Genomic DNA, 12593 nt, shown 5'->3' on the forward strand with positions numbered 1-12593 from the left:
TTATTCCAGGCATAAGGTGAATTTCCACCAGTGATGATTTTAACGATTTTAAGTCCTGATAATTGTCTAGAGGGGTCAATTTTCCCTTGGAAGCAAATTTGTGCAAGTTTGATGAAATTTGATTGGGATTTTTATCCCAACATGGGGCAATTTTCCCCCAAAGGCATTTTAATAATTTTAATGAATTTTTTCGTTGGGATTTTTATTCCAATATGGGACGATTTTCCCCAAGGGGTCAATTTTGATCCAAATTTTAAACATCTTTTAATAAATGATCTAAAATTAATTATTTTCGTGATTATTAATGATTATTTAAAAAACAAAAATAATTAATAAATGATTTGCAATAAACATTAAATGATTTTTACCTTCTAGAAGCAAATCAATTTTCCCCATGCAAGTATAAGTATCAAAGTTTTATCCCACATTGCTTGTGTGGTGGAAATCCAAGGTGAAAACTAGTTTAAAAGGAGGGAGGCCAGCAATATTTTATTATTTTCTTCAGCTGGGCGATTTTGGTGGAGTGTCAACTTGACACCTTTGAGGCTGAAAGTCGATTTTATTGTTCATTTTTCTTGGCAGCCATTGGAATGTGCTTGAAGACTAATTTTCAGATTTTAGCGATTTTCCTTGGGTGACGCCATTGTTGAGGAGAGGGCGATTTTGTTTGGGGAGGTTATTCCTCCATTTTTTGGTGATTATCCTCCATGTTGGGTGGTGCCATTGCTTGAAATTTGTTGTCATTGCCATCAGACCCGATTTTTCACCATTGCTGGAAATTATCTTACCTTCATTGTTGACTGGGAACACACTTTTTAGACATACATTTCATTCCCAACACATTTCCACCTTAGGCAATTTTGTCTAGGGGCTGTTTGGAGAGGTTTCAGGTGCATTGTTAGAGTTATTCATTGTTGTTGTAGGTCTAAGACGCCATTGTTGCAGGCTATCCTAAAAAAAATTAATTTCTAGCCACTTGTCAACTTTGGCGATTTTACTTGGGGGGCATTTTTGCACTATTTGAGATCATTTTCAGGGTTTCTTATCACTTTGCAAGGTGTTGGTAAGTCTAAAACACACATTTTCAGACTTGTCTTCAAATTTTTTTTACTTTACCAGCCATACATATATACCCAGAATTGATTGTTTCCACCATGGGAAGGGTGTTTTCATCAAATTTTTGCATTACACGTGATTGCAATATGTTTTTAAGGACTAATTTGTAGAGTTGTAGGTTGTCTTCAGACTTGTTGGTAGCCATTGTTGATCTTGGGAAGGCGTCCTCAAACAAATTTTGAGTGAAAATCTTACTTTTCACACCTTTCCTTGTTCATTTCCCAATCCGGTATCTCCTTTGCACTCTAATTTTGATGAAATTTCTAAGTATAAGGAGGTGTCTTCAGACTTTTTTAAGTCTAAAAATTGGTGATTTTAATGAATTTCATTAGGGTTTCATACCCTAATCTTGTCACATTTTCTTCTATTTTTAGAATTCGTTTAAAATATGGATAAAATTCTTGATTTCCATCTCTAAAATTGTTTAAATCATTAAGAAATCAGAACTTATTTAATTCTGAAAATAGTTATCAGGAAGATTTTTCGAGGTTGCTAACTTCTAGCTTCATACAGGTGCAATGTCGAAGTCCAGAATTAGCATTCGGAAGGAACAACAAAAGATAGTTGAGACGAGATTCTATCTAGAATCCAAGATATCATCCAGATGGAAGGAGATTGTAGACATGAACATGCATTTCCTGAATATGGACCATATGCGGCAACAAATGTTCGGAATTGGAAGCCAGATTCCTTCCCCAACTTATGCAAACATTATGAAAAGTGGTATTTACCAGGCCACCGGATTTCTACAGTCCATATAGTGTAGCGAGCTAGTCCTGGAATGTGCACGATGTTATGATCCTCACTCCCGAATGATCAAGACTCCTAAGGGTGCCATAATTGCCTACCTTGCCGAGGACACGATTGCTGAGGTGTTTGGAATTCCACGTGGAGTAGACATGAAAGATAGGATGAAAGATGAATATGAAGAAAGATATAAGAAGAAGATGGATGCGTGCAAGACCGTAGTGAACAAGGAGTGGATGATTGAACCTAGGGTCCATCATTCCAAGGCTCCCAAGACACTCATGTGCACAAATTTCAAAGAGGAATATAGCGACTTGGTATTCCTTCTTAACTGAGTGATGGGGATGCCATAGGGTGCAATATTTGATGGATGGATGTTCTATTTCATCCAAGATTGTCTAAAGGGAACATTGATCAATTGGTCAAAAATCATAAGTGGCAATTTGGATTTTCAGTTGAGGAATGTGGAGAGATCCAAGTCATTTGCCATGACTTCCTACCTGGTGTATCTACTTGCACGATTTGTTTTTTTTAAAGGATTGACATGCAGAGGTGAAGTTAGGAATGGACAAGGACAGTTTAGGAGTTATGAATGCTATTCACAACTAAGAATGTATCAAATTGAATATTATAAGAGAGTGAATGATGCATTCACTATGTACATAACACGGATGTCGCAAGGCGGAATCCACAAGAGGTTGTCCAATGAGGCAACATAGATGATAGAGAAATATGGATCATGGTACATATAGTTTCCCACTTTCACATACTTTAGGATTCATGGATTTCAATCTGAACCCTACGGGCTTCCTAAGTATCCTACAAACGGAATGATCCTGTTCGAGGTGGTGAGACAGCTTCTGGAGTTTGATTATATCCAGAAGGACAAACATAGAACGAGGATGACATTTCCTATTTCCCTAGGGAAAACATTGGAGGTTTTCCATTCTGTCGTAGCAGCTAACACAGTGATTGAAGAACTTGCATTTTATTGCCTTGCGACATACAAAAGAAGAGAAAGGTTTGATTCGAATAAGAAATTTGGAAGGATAAGGAGAGATAAATTCATACACAAGGTGGACATAGAAGATTATTGGGCCAACTTGATGGACGAGCACACGGTGAAAAGAAGAATGTGGTCCAGAATGTCCATGGATTTCATGAGGAAGTGTGGACTTTTCCTCATTCCTGATCAGATGAACAAGTTAGTTGACATGGGTGTTATCTTCACATATGAAAAGATGAAATAGGAGGATTTCTCTTCCGAAGATCAAAGAACTATCAATGACATAAGGATTTATGCGGATGAGGAAAGTCAATCTCCCAAGCGAAGGAAGAACACACCAGAAGAAGTCAAGGCTAGAGGGAAGAAGATTGAGGAGTTCAAGAAGAAGAAGTAAAAGACTATCATTCCTTCACCTTCACTCAATGTCTCATCAATCAAGGAGATTGAAGTGCCAAAGAAGAACAAAGAGATTGAACAATGTTCCAACACATTGATATTATCAAAGAATGTTCAGGATTTATATGCCACGACTACATCTACTCCACCTAATGAAGATGATGATTAGTCGAGATCTCCTACTGTCCTTTTGGAGGTTAGTTTGGGGAAGAATGTATATGATTTGACTAAGGATAATCTTGATGATGATGATGATGTTATCTCGACATTGAGAGATCTTTATCGAGAGATGTGTCTCGATGATGGTATGGAGATGACTACTATTCCTAATTGGTTGATGAAAAGTATGGATAAAAGTAAAAAAATGGTTGAGGCACAGCCAATTGATGACATTGATAACTACTTGTTGGCAAGAGACACTGTTCTGGTGATGCTCCGGTGAAGATTGATAATGTTTGATGCATAAGATTACTTAGGGGTTGTCATTGATGGCAACTCAGCCTTGTAATCCTATCCAGTATATGGAGATTGGGATTACCAAAATTCTTAAGTAAGTTTGGTTATTCATGAAGCATAAGTCTGGTAAGTGGAACACAATGTATAGATCCAGTAAACATTATTCATTTCCGGTGACTAAGTTCTTGTTGCAGTGATTGGAATAGTTGATTGGATGTGTGAGGCATCATATCATGCAATTCTAGCCTTCGGTGTTGACTCTAGTGCAAGTTTCTTCATCTGGTATCCGGTATTGAAGGAAGAACAAGGGTATCTTCATGTTTGATGGTGTAGCGCGTGGTTCGAATTCCTTGAGGTGATTCCGGTGGATGTTGATGAGTTTGAGGTGATTGGACTGACTTATGGGAAGCTTGTGATCATATGTTTTAGGTCCAGAATAAGGATTTGTAGTTCAGGATTGAGCCATCACATCACTATACATTTCATAATTTTCTATTTTGAGAAGCCGATGAGTTGGAGATCTATTTTGGTGGTGCGAATATATAAGATAGAATTGAATGATGATTTTAAAAAAATGTGTGTGAATACAAGATTGTGTTGGAAGCGACTGAGCACAGTTTCACGTGTGCATCTTGAGTTTTGATGATCTAGTATTTGCTAGTAGAGCAAAACATAGCAGTTTTTCAGAGCAGTGACAATAGATCATTTTTTAGCCTAACCAGAACTGATTCCCGACATTTATAGATGTTGTACTCCAGTTCAAAATGTGTAGTTACTTCTGTGATTCAATTGTAGGATAGTGAATCCTTTGAGGTTGCAACCCTGTTATGTATTTGAGCAGTGAGCTCAATGAAGTGTGCTTAAATGCAAGTGCATTCCCCTTTTGTAATATTGTTCTACTATTGGCCATAGTATAATAATATTGTGGGTTCAAATCCCACTGTGGTTTTTCCCTTTTGGGTTTCCACATAAAAATTCTGGTGTTATGGTTGCATGCTTAATTGGTTTATGTTTCTGCACTTTGCTTTCAGTTATTTGCATTCAGTGGTTAAATAATCGGCTTAATAAATTTGTAAATTATAGAACATTGAGTCACCCCCCCTCTCAGTGTTCATTGATTCCAACACTACTTAGCTAGAAGCAACAAGGAAAAAGATACAAAGAAGGTTGAGATTTTGTCATATATAGAAAGAGATGAGACAAGAATGCAGATTGCGTAGGTGGTTGTTCCTATTGGAGATGTGACAAAGGATGTTGCTGCTCCCATGGATTTCAAGATTACTTTAGTTTCCCTTGGCCGTACTACAAAAGAGTAGGAATTCTAGGAAGTTGGTGATAGCCTCAAGGAAATCGGTGCGAGATTGGACAATGAGATAGAGAAGAAAGAGGAGTATAAGGAAGAAAACTAAAGTAGGACTAAGATTGGTCTTAGAAGGCTAAAGTAGGACTAAGATCAACTTGGAAAATACATATAAATATATAAATGTGTTCTACATTTATTTCTATATTGTAATTATGCAAAAAAATTATAACCTTACTCTTTATTTTTACCCTCAACTTCTAAAAACGAGTGAGTAAATTAATTAGATTTTAATTATTTTTTAAAGAAATAAATGAAAAATGTTTCATTTATTTCTTATTTGTAAGTATTATAATTATATTTTAATTTTAATATAAATTTCTAATTGCATATAATTTTTGTATATTGTAACATTTTTTTTTTAGAATAACTTTTTTATATAAGTTGAAGATTATTGAGATTTGATGTATTTATAGAAATTATAAACAACATACCACAAAAAATTATGTATAAATGAAATAATATACAATCAAATTTTACTTAAATATTCCATCTTTATTTAAATATGTCAATAATGAAGATCAATAAGTTTAAATTGTTTTAAAAGATTTTAAACAACAAAATTGCATACCATCAAACATAGTGAAACAAAGAAAAATAAAGTGCCATTTAAATGTTACATCTCTATTTAGATCTATCAAAAATTAGTAGGAGTTGCTTACTTCCTAACGATATGGCATTCTTGGACTTAATCCAAGCCAACCTCCAAGATTTAAAAGGTTTTAGTGTATTTTGTTTATTTCAACAAAGTGTATTAGTGGGTGAGGATGTATTAAGTAACAAATATTTTTTGCCAAATTATTTCATTATCTTTTAGTACTATCAAGCCTCGCCCCTTCGACCTTTCTTTGTGGACCAATAAACAAATCTCCTCATGGTCCTAGGTGTAATATAACATTTTAAAGATGAATTATCAAGAACCCCATGGACCCAAATCCTTCTCATCCTCTCCCATCCTAGGACACCAACTAAACAACTACCATTTGAATTAAGGAGAAAAAGAACAAGAAGATAAGGAAAAACAATATCTATGAAAGATATTTATACCATCCTTGAAGCACACTTATTCAAAAGAATTCACTTCAAACTCTAATCATGTCCAAGATTGAACTAGAATTATAAAATGAACAATGAGGTGAGAGGGGCTAAAATAAACAACCAACAATCTAATTAGAAAAAATACAACATAATAAATTTGACATTCAAGGTTTTATTGGCCTACTTCAATCTCTATAGCTTGAAAATGAAACTTTGCACCTCCAACTTCTCTCCTTTCCCAGCCAACCCAACAATTTTTAAATAAGAGATATCAAATATAAATCAGATGGACCTCCTTCTTAGCTTGTTAAAAACCCCTTTTCTTCCCTGCCATGCAAGGTCCCTTTGGGTGGTTAATGGACTCTAAAAACTTAATTAGCATCTAAACATAATCCCATATGACCTCTAGTCTTTTCCCTCCTAGAAGCCACTTTCTTAACACTACACCCTTGCTATAAGATGCCTTAAAGGCAAAATCTTACTTTATAATTATTAGCTCTAATTGCCTCCACAAAATATCATAGGACATGGGTTTGAAGTAAAACCTTTAATTGGACCCTATAAAATTCCTATTAACCTCGTAGTTGCTTAACTAGGATTACCAAAAAGGGATAAAATCACCATAAGTGTATAAAAAAGTGGTACAACATGTTGAAAGGATCTCATTGTTCCCTCTTCATTCTTCTGTCTCACTTATAATTTACAACCTTATTGCACCTACCCTTATGTCAAATCATAGTTGCTCATATACGAGGTCATAAATGCTAAAATAAATATATAAGAATAATATCACAAGATAAATTAATGCATCAACATTAGAAAGTTGAATACTCAAATCACGTTAAGGAAGCATTAATTCACACATAAATCTAAGCATTATCTAACAATAGCAACTATTAATGCCACAAATAATGCTAAATCATTTGTGGATCTTGTCGTATGCTAAAATTCATCAAATGTAATCAACTAGGAATCAGAGGGAAATCACAAATCCCTATCCTAATAGAATTCAAACAAATAGATATTGAAATAATGCAAACAAGCAATAGGAATGCAAATATTCAATAAAATCTCCCTATTCCAAGACTACATATAGCTTCCATTGCTCTTCTCCTCTTTGTGGTATGGTGGCTCTCAGATATCGCGCTGGCAACCTGCAAATGACACAAAGATTCAAAGTTCGTGATTGTTGAGATGGGAGATTGAATGCTCAATTTATAGATTATTGGATGAGATTGATTTAAAGGTGGAACAAATTGATCAAGAGGTGGAACTTAGGTGAGCTCACATGTTGATTGATAGTTGAACTGTTGATTTGGAGGTGGAACATAATAGATTGAATATATTAATTGAGTCAACTAATTGAGAAAAAAGTTGATTGAAAGATGAAAAAGGGTGATTGGAAGAAATAAAGAGGAGGAGATAGTTAACTGATTGAAAGCTGATTGAGAGCTTTATTTCGAAAAAGCTTATTGGTGTTGGAAATAAGCCACACCCGGACCGACGATGGACTGGTCCAAGAGAGGCTAGTAGCTCAGTGGTAGAGCACTCCAGCAACGTATGGAAGGTCCTAGGTTTGAGTCCTAGCTGGTCCATGTCAACATGGTATCAAAGCCAGGTCCAAGCTAGGAGCCCCAAGCACACGAGAGGTGTGGCTTAAGGGGGGGTGTTGGTGTTGGAAATAAGCCACACCCGGACCGACAATGGACTGGTCCAAGAGGGGCCAGTAGCTCAGTGGTAGAGCACTCTAGTAGCATATGGAAGGTCCTAGGTTCGAGCCCTAGCTGGTCCATGTCTCAACAAAGCTAACTAAAAGATAGAAATAGGAATTGAAGAGATAATGGAATTAATTAATTAATTGATTGAATTTATTAATTTAGCATATGCTTGCACTTTGACTTTGATTTTCAATTTAATCTTTGCATGAGATTTAATTCAAATATTGAATTTATTTTAAATTCAATTTGTTATTTGAATATATTTAGAACTTGACTTTGATTTTCAAATTTGATTTTTGAAATCATGCACATGTATTTGAATTTGGAAGAAATACGAAATTAAATAAAATTTAGAATAATTAATGAAATTAAATGAATTTGGGGAATTAATTATATGAAATTAGAATCTGGGAAATTAATTAAATGAAATTAGAAGAATTTGGAATTAAATGAAATTATAATTTGGGGAATTGGGATTTGAAATTGAAGAATTAATTAGCTAATTAAATAATTTAGAGAAACTATTTAATTATTTAGAAATTGAATTAAATTAAATAATAAAGAATATTTAAATTAAAGGATTAAATCACAATTAATTAAATAATAAATATTTAATTATTTAGAAAAGGGTTAAATGATTAATTTATTAGAAATAGAAATTGAAAATGAATTTATTTAAATAATAAAGATTATTTAAATTGAAAGATTAATAATCATAATAATTAAATAATAAATATTTAATTAATATTAGAAAATGGTTTAAATGATTAAATGATGATAGAATTGAAATAGAAATAATTAGTAAGATGATGGGGAAATATTAATTTAGAAGAATATGATTAATTAACTTAATTAAATAATTATTTAACTAATTGGAGGAATAATTAGTATGCGATTAATGAGACATTTTTAGGTGTCTACATTTGCCCCTCTTTGAGACAAAGTCGAAATGACATTGTTTCAAAGAATTTTTATTTTTTTTTGCCCCAGTATGCCCCGACGATGCTTAGGGTGTAATGCCCCCTCGAGAGATTGTTTGTGCATTAAAGACATGAATGATCTCTCAAAAAAAGAAGAATGTGAGATGGAAGATAGAAGAATGATTAGTTGATTAGAGACAGGGATAGGTGATGTGAAGATGATATTGAGATAGAATATGAGAAAATGAACCTTAGAATGAAATAGAATAATGTTAGATGATAGAAAATGATAGAAAATGATTTAGAAAGAGATGATGGGAAAAGAATCAACAAACTAGCAATAAGCAAATGAGATGAAATGAGAATGATTCATTCACGAACTTGTGTCATTATTTATTGTGCAATATATATTTATCACTAATCCTTATTATTGAACAATGGAGCTTAGCACATCAGGGTATAAGGAACCAAGATGTAAAGATATCTCATTGAAGAAACAAACACGTAGCAGACAAGGAGTGAGCCCCCCATTCTAGTTGTAGCGCCAAGGGTTGAGGTATGTGGGATAGTTACAAGCATAACTATCCATGATATTTTGCATGAGATATTTGTCGAATGAGCGTATCAACATAGACACCCACTGGAACTATTGCCCCAAAACTTCATTAGTTCACACCACAAACATCAAACAAAGAAAAAAGATAATGCACATCATGGCTCCTCTAGTCACTTGTGGACATCCTTGAGTAGCATAGGAACATGATCTGTCGCCAAATGATAAAAGATAAAGACTGGCCTGGATAAAATCCAACAGCCATATTGATTTGTCTCTTCGTTTTGATTGTTTGATGCGATAGTTGATAATGTTTGATCTCAGAAAGTTGCGGACCCCATTTAAGACCGACCTGTCTAATTTTGAGTGTATCATCTTTTTTTTAAGACAAGATAATGATCACTTGATATGGATATGTTATGATTGATAAGACAGTTTGATCAGTTGATTGCAAATGTTTGACTGGATAGTCGTATCCTTTGTTAACTTCGTGCGAAGTGTTTGCTGGATATTTGCTAGGGTATTTATTTCTTGTGAGACATTTTATAAAATGGATTTTGTAGATTGTTATTTGAATGTTTTTGGTTGATTTTTTCAAGACATTATCAGAATGTTTTTGGTATTTTTTCAAGACATTTTCTGAATGTTTTTTGTATTTATCATGTTTTCTCAATGTTTTGGATTTTTATGTTTTCTCAATGTTTTTTAATTTTTTATGTTTTTCATTGTTTTTTTAATTTTTATGTTTTTCACTATTTTTGGATTTTGTGGATTATATATGAATGTTTTTGGTAGATTTTTTTTAGGATCATATTTGATTTTTAGGGTTTTTTTGGGACTTTATATGATTTTTAGGATTTTTTCAGTTATGCCCCCATTGTGCAAACCTATATGATATGATGATCTGCATAATGCATGTGGAGACAATGAATTTTTGACAGGACCTACGTTAATGCAATATGTGTGATGAATATGTATTTCCTATTCGAGCAAGGATGCCTGTATTTGTTTTAGCATTTTATAATACACCAATTGAATTGGAGGTACAAAATATTTCATAGATAAGTGGTCAATCGATCCTTAAATTCCCTTGGAACATCCAAATTAACACACTTAGTGACTAGGATTTACAAATGGAGACATGGAAAACTTCCCCATTGGTTCTTGAAACTTTGATCTTCTTTTGCCCATGTGTATGCAATTGAGTTAATTCCCTCTCTTAGATCCTTAGCATCCTATATGACTAGCTACATGGATTATTCTAACTTCAAACGCATCCTGAATAGAGCCTCGTTCCCAGCAAGCTTTTAGAGCTCCGACGAGGTTATAGACTGTAATTTCTCAAATATTGCTCCATTGCCAGCAGGCGTTCATAGCCCTGATGGAGTTATCTACATGTTCCCATAGTCAAGCTTTTTTGTCGCACTTTGCATGCATGATATTTCAGATATCATTTCTCTTTTGCCTTGAGATGAATATTTGGCATAACACTTTTTCTCATTTTTTTCTTGCCTTGACTTGTAAGTAATGAAACCTACTTGGGTGTGACCATTACAATGACGCTGAAGTAGAATTTTAGAGTTTTCACTAGTCATATATCAACTAGGTGTCTCGAATGAATTAGAGATTTTGTTAATGTGTTTGAGATATAGCAATTGATAGATTTTGGGTTAACAAGTCTCAAATAGTGAAATCACTACCCAACCATAAGTAAAGCATCGTCAAATGGCTTGAAATTCAAATGTATATCTCATTATGGCTTGGAATTCAAATTTATATCTCATGAGATGACCATCGAATATCAATATGATTAACTTTTCTTATAATTTTGTACTTAAAATGTTAGTTTTAAGATTTTGAGAGATATACATTTTTCAAAGTTGTAGTCATCATATTTTTTTTTAAATTTAAATATTTTTTATTTGAATAATTGCCTAATGGTTGCCTAAAGGTATACAACCAAAACATATGAGGTTCTCCATCTCTATTTGTGATTGCTAGGAGCTTTGTAGTTGCATATGGAACAATCTTTGGACCCTTATCCCCTTTTGCATCACAAAGAACTATCAATGCCTTAATATAATCCTTGATTTTCAAGGAGGTTTAGAACCTTCTAGCTATGGAAATTATCTTCCCCGTTAGACATTCTACATGGGTAGTGATGTGTAGGAAAGGTGATCCTATACTAACATGTGCATTAACCTAGGATCGATTCTTTTTCCCATACAACATTAAAGAGGAATAAATGGGCTTGGCTACTTTCACAAGAAAGAGCCAAATTATCTTAGATTCATCCTTTCTATTTATTACATGTGATTGGAATTGATTGTGTGTATGAATGAACTAGGTTAAAGAAGGCTAAATTAAGCAAGATTGAAAGAATACATAAGCCCAAAAGAGAAATACAAAAGAAATGTACAAATATAGAAAGGAGATACAAAGAGGAACTTGTATATGAAATCTAGAGTAGAAAGTGACAAACACGACCATTGGACGCCCTAGTTTGAAGGTGTCCAAAATTGAAGAATGCAATCATATATGTAGTAAAGAAAAATTAAACCAAAGAAGAATGTTTTCATTGGGAAAACTTGTTCTAAAGAAGAAAGGGGAGATATATAATTAATGTTCTAAAGGAATACATTGATGTGATATGATGGGGATATGGAGATCTTAAAATGTTTGACATTTCTTGTAGAGGAGAAAAATTGAACCACTGTGAAGGGTGGCCAAACCCCTCCACGACTCAACAACTTTATGTCCACTTTGAGAAAACCTTTGGGGTTCCCTAATCTCTAAGTTTTCTCACTAGAATGAAAAAGTGTGAAAAAAAAAAAAATATTGAAAGATAAAAATATTCAGACCACACAAGCCAAAAGTACAAGTTATAAGGACCAACTGGACAACTCCATATGCTCTCTGTACAAGACATACTGGGTTGAGGACAACAACATGGCGTGCAAGCGTCCTATATGGATGAGGTACAAAATTCATACCAAAATGGTTTCAAGCAACAAACTCAAGTTATGAGTGCTAAATACAATAATGAGACTCAACAAGAAACTAATAGAATAGAATGGATTGACAAAAAGATGAGGGGAATGGAGAAATACTCACAAAGAGTCCAATAATGAAGCCTCCATTACACTCAGTGTTATTCTTGATTAAACCCGCACACAAACAAACTAGGACAAAATGTTGGGTGGTTGTGATTTAGAGATTTGCCACAGTCAAGCCCCTACTTTGATGTTTCCACCTCCATGAACAACAAAAATAGACAGATTAT

General features: G+C 33.9%; 1 non-coding gene across 1 annotated transcript; it reads left to right on the top strand.

Moving 5' to 3' along the window:
- The first annotated feature begins 7839 nt into the window (after positions 1 to 7839).
- Positions 7840 to 7911, top strand: TRNAA-AGC (transfer RNA alanine (anticodon AGC)). The gene has a single exon. It is a non-coding gene; the product is annotated as a tRNA-Ala (tRNA).
- Positions 7912 to 12593: the final 4682 nt, after the last annotated feature.

The sequence above is a fragment of the Cryptomeria japonica genome, chromosome 6, assembly GCF_030272615.1.
Source record: "Cryptomeria japonica chromosome 6, Sugi_1.0, whole genome shotgun sequence".
Taxonomy (NCBI): domain Eukaryota; kingdom Viridiplantae; phylum Streptophyta; class Pinopsida; order Cupressales; family Cupressaceae; genus Cryptomeria; species Cryptomeria japonica.